This window comes from Bubalus bubalis, chromosome 2 (genome assembly GCF_019923935.1).
Source record: "Bubalus bubalis isolate 160015118507 breed Murrah chromosome 2, NDDB_SH_1, whole genome shotgun sequence".
Taxonomy (NCBI): domain Eukaryota; kingdom Metazoa; phylum Chordata; class Mammalia; order Artiodactyla; family Bovidae; genus Bubalus; species Bubalus bubalis.
The window spans coordinates 22,641,471-22,646,684 of record NC_059158.1 but is presented as its reverse complement, the minus strand read 5'-3'; the positions used below and the strand labels follow the sequence as shown (position 1 = coordinate 22,646,684).

The following is a 5,214-nucleotide window of genomic DNA, read 5'->3' as shown; positions in this document are numbered from 1 at the left end:
CTCTTGAGAGTCCCTTGGACTGCAAGGAGAGCCAACCATTCCATTCTAAAGGAGGTCGGTCCTGAGTGTTCTTTGGAAGGAATGATGCTGAGGCTGAAACTCCAGTACTTTGGCCACCTCATGCAAAGAGTTGATGCATTGGAAAAGACTCTGATGCTGGGAGGGATTGGGGGCAGGAGGAGAAGGAGACTACAGAGGATGAGATGGCTGGATGGCATCACTGACTCAATGGGCGTGAGTTTGAGTGAACTCCAGGAGTTGGTGATGGACAGGGAGGCCTGGCATGCTGCAGTTCATGGGGTCGCAAAGAGTTGGACATGACTGAGTGACTGAACTGAACTGAACTGAACTGATACAATCCCAGAACTTAATTGTACATATTGGAAACTTGAAATCCTGAATCTATAATCTATAGTCTGTCTACCTCATTGAAGGAATTCTCACTTTTTGATCTTTAGAACCTCCCTAGTCATTAGTATACATTAGTGATGAATGATTAATAATATCTTGAAATATGGGTACTAAAGTTTCCTTTGTCAGAGGACTTGGGAATAGTTACTGGATGATTTAATAGGTATAAAATGCTTCCTGTAGAGTTTGGCACACAGGGCTCATTTAGTATTACTTGAAACTATTATTTTATTTTTGTATTATACACATCTGACCTAGGGATAGTGTGGAATCAAAGAGTCATAATGACATCTTAACCCTGAGTAGCTTCATGTGACACCTCACAGGAAGGCTTTGAGGATTTAATGAAATAGAGAATGTGAAAACTGCTTTGCAACCCTATAAATGTAGTCTGTTGTCCCTAAACCAATAATTAACTGTCAGGGTAACTCAGAATTTTGTCACCAGGATACATGACTCTAACTTTCCATCTGAATATCTCTCACTTCCCATCTGAATATCTCTCACTTGACAGATTACAGACTTCATGAAACACACTTCATGAAACTAAAAAGGAAAAGTATTTAAAAATCTCATTACACTATTAACTTTCTCAAAGTATTGCTTTACTCAGCTAGCTGATTTTTGTTGTTACACTATGCCTCTTACCTTAAAAAAAATTTTAAAAGAATGTAGCCTCAGGATGTAAAATAATTTATAGTTATGAATAAGTCTCTGATGCTAAATTATAATAGAGAATTTTCTCCTGATCCAGTTTCCTGGACATAAAGGTTGCATTTGTAGCTAAATACAATTAAGTAAATCATTGATAACTGTCCAAAGTCTCATAAAAACATGATAAGCTCACTTGATAAAGAAAAATTCTTACAAGACAGATAATTAAAATTGAAAATAAAAAGTCAAATGCCCAGTTTGAATGAAGTAATTATGCAAGAAAATTTACATCCCCAAACAAATTTTTGAGTATGAGAAAACATATGTCATAGCTAAATTCTCCCAGTTTACACTTCAGGAAACGGACATGAAATTGTTTACATTTCTTGCTCAATTCTAAATTACAAAGATGGATTTTAATAAAACCAGCCTTCATAGTCCCCATGGGGATGATACAATTATTCAGCTATAAAAATATACTTGAATCTGGAAAGGCTCTTTTGATAAGTCTTACAGTACTAGGTTTTGTCTGACTCCTTCTTTTGCTATTGTTACCTCAATATTTTTATTCTTCTTAATATTTCAGTACTGGCTTGTATTAATAGCATAGTGTTTTCATAAAACAACCATCTGATTCCTAGGCTCCAAGCCACATCTACTCTATCAGACACCTGCATATAGAAACCAATAAACTTTAATTGCTTCTTCAGCTAATATTTATGCAAAAAAAGTATGAAAATCATTACTTTGGAGTATCTGAAACAGTAACTTCTTGGCATTTAATCCTACCAGTGGCTCAGCAATAAAGAATCTGCCTACAATGCAGGAGACCTGGGTTTGATCTCTGGATTAGGAAGATCCCCTGGAGGAGGGCATGGCAACCTACTCCTGTCTTGTTGCCTGGAGAATCCCATGATCAGAGAAGCCTGGTGGGCTACAGTCCATAGGGTTGTAAGGAGTCAGACATGACTGAGTGACTGAACAACAACAACTACATCCTAAGGATGTAGTTATTGTCATCTTTATTATACAGAGCAGGAAATTCAGTTTCAGAAAGGTTGGGTTACTTGCTTAAGGTGATTACCTTTGTTTTGTAATATCATGAAAAGCAATTAAGTCACCTGGTGTCACATATTTTAAGTTATCACCTCTACCCAATTTACTGTAGCCAATCTTCTGTGACCAGATGCTTAACTGTGCACACTGCATAACTGTGTTTTGTCATTTCTCAAAACCTGTCTACCTTCCCTGCCACTTCCCTGCCATAGGTGAAACAAACTGAAAATAATGGATCTGATTAACAAAAGCCATCCTGAAGAGTTTTTTCTACTAGGCTTTGCTGACCGTCCTTGGCTAGAGCTTCCTCTATTCATTATTCTGCTTATAACGTACCCCATGGCCATGAGGGGAAACATAGCCATCATTCTGGTGTCCAAGTTAGACCCCTGTCTGCACAGCCCCATGTATTTCTTCCTCACCAACCTCTCCTTTTTGGACACATGCTACACCACAAGCACTGTCCCTCGGATGCTCTTTAACCTGGGAACATCTAAGACAATCAGCTATATGGGGTGTGCATTTCAGCTTTATTTCTTCCACATAATAGGGGGCACAGAATGTGTGCTTTTGGCTGTTATGTCTTTTGATCGCTACGTGGCCATCTGCAAGCCTCTACACTACACCCTCATCATGAATCGGCGCATCTGTGTCTTATTAGTGGCCACCGTGTGGCTGAGTGGAATGACCTATGCTGTCTCAGAGGCCACTCTTACATTACAGTAACCACTGTGTGGTCGCAACCCTGGATCACTTGCTGTGTTAGATTCCTGTTTTGATAAAGACTGCCTGTGGTGCAAAAGTTGCTAATGAGCTCACACTCTCTGTGGTATGCTTTTTTTTGTTAGCTGTACCACTATGCTTAATTCTTGTTTCCTATGCTTGTATTGGACATACTGTATTTAAGATTAAATCTTTGGGGGGAAGGAAAAAAGCCTTTGGGACGTGTTCCTCCCATCTCATTGTAGTTTTCTTGTTTTATGGTCCAGCCATTAGTATGTACCTTCAGCCCCCCTCCTCCATCTCAAGGGACCAACCCAAGTTCATGGCTCTCTTCTATGGAGTAGTAACTCCTACACTCAACCCTTTCATCTACACTCTGAGAAATAAAGATGTAAAAGGGGCACTGGGCAACCTCATGAGGAGCATTTTCACTTCCAAGTGAGTGTTGGCAGACATCAAATGAAATTAGTTAACCATTAGGTTAGGTATATAGAGGTTTCTTTAATAACTCATTCTTGTCACCCACTTTCTCAGTTCATGTTAGATGTTCTTTTTGCAAAATATGTCACATTCCTCATATTCTTCTAAAATGGCGTTAGGCAAGGGTGATACTTGGCTAATATGCACCAGTAACAGCACCCTTTTATTTGTGCAAACTATTAAAAATAGTTCTATTCTGGTGGGTAGATAATGAAATCATAACTGTGCTAAGTAGTAAAAGAAAAGAAGGCAATAATATAAATTATAAACTCATGTGTTCAAGCTAATCATCACAGCAAGCATTCACCAGTGAACTTCCTTGATTGAGTCACCTAAGAAACATCCCGACACTCTACAAGATTGGCCCCATCTAAAAGGGAACACGGCACCACTGTGAGGCACTCTACACCTTAAATCAACCATGAGTCTCATTAAGTTTATCAGCTTCAACTTAGGTAGATGCTACTGCTTCTTTAAAAACACATTGCGACTCTTGTTTAACAAACAAGTGAACAGCGTTTTTATTTTGCCTAAAAAAATGCATCATTAAATATTAAAATAAATAAAATATATGCGAAACACATTGGTAAGTTTCTTAACATTCCTTTTAAATATCATAAGCATGAGCTTTCTAAATCAATGAGAGGAAAACGTACTGATATTAATAATGAACCACAAGGTAGAACCATATGGGGGTAGCCTGAAATGCCTTTTGAAACTGTGCAAGAATCATTATAAGAAAGAAACAATTTGTATTTCTAGGGTGGAAAGCAGTTTGATTACTTCAAACAATATAAGTATCTCTTTGATCCTCAAAATCTGTATCATTAAAAGTTAAAAGTGCTAAACTTAGTTCCAGGACTCACACCCAACTTAACACTTTGTCACAAAATTAGTTACATATTTTAAAGCAAATTAAATGCTTTTGTAATTATTCAGTATAGAATTAATATGATGAGAAATACAGCTTTGTAATGAAATTAACAAGCAAGAAAAATAACAGTGATATGAACTCTTCTGGCATATGTTCTGGTATGATCAAAATCTAAGCAAACTATTGGGTAGAAAATTGCATGTTATCCTTAACAAGAATCAGTTGGAACTCATATCTAATTTTTTTTATAAAGAACAGATCTTCTGGTACTTGGTCAAGTTCTTTAAATAGATTTTTGGTGTGTCTGGTTTGGAAAAATTCTAAATAACTTTAAAATTTGAATGATAGCTAAATGCCAAATAAAGTTTTAAAATTTTACACATACACAGAGAGAGAGAGAGCAATGAAATTTAAAATTTTGTGATGTTAAATGATATCTCTGATCATTTTTATTAAATATATCCTTTGTCTAACTTAGTCTTAAACACATAGGAATGTGGTAATATTTAGTTTGAAGGGCAAAACCCAGCAAAATTTGTGTCATAAGCTTAGCTATAGAGACTGTTTTAGAGCTGTTTGGATTGCTTCTTAAATTATCTACCACCTTCTAGGCCTGTAAACATGACTAATTTCAGAATTGTGAGTGTTTTCCAGGCTCTGAAATAACAGGACTTCCTAAAGAAAATGCATAAAAATTTTAAGGATAAAGAATACTGAGCATAGTGGTAGTGGGAAAGCCACAGATATATGCTATTACTCTAGACTACTTCACAGTAGTTGTATATGTCCAATATATTCCAGCATGAAGAATATTCTCATTAGCCACTGAGAAGCTCTGTTGAAGGAAACACATTATATATGAAGGTTAGAGTGTATTCTATACTTGATGTAAAAGCATGAGCAATCTCAAGATTGCCTTTTCAAGGAAGCTAATCAAAAAACTTTTCTTCTTTTCTCAGCCAAGCAAGTCTTTCCTGAAGAACAAAAGGAAGAGAGCAAAGTATTGTAACCCCTAG

The 5,214-nt window shown here is 36.7% G+C and overlaps 1 pseudogene; it reads left to right on the top strand.

The window, feature by feature from the left end:
• The first annotated feature begins 2,352 nt into the window (after positions 1 to 2,352).
• On the top strand, positions 2,353 to 3,286 carry LOC102403075 (annotated as a pseudogene).
• Positions 3,287 to 5,214: the final 1,928 nt, after the last annotated feature.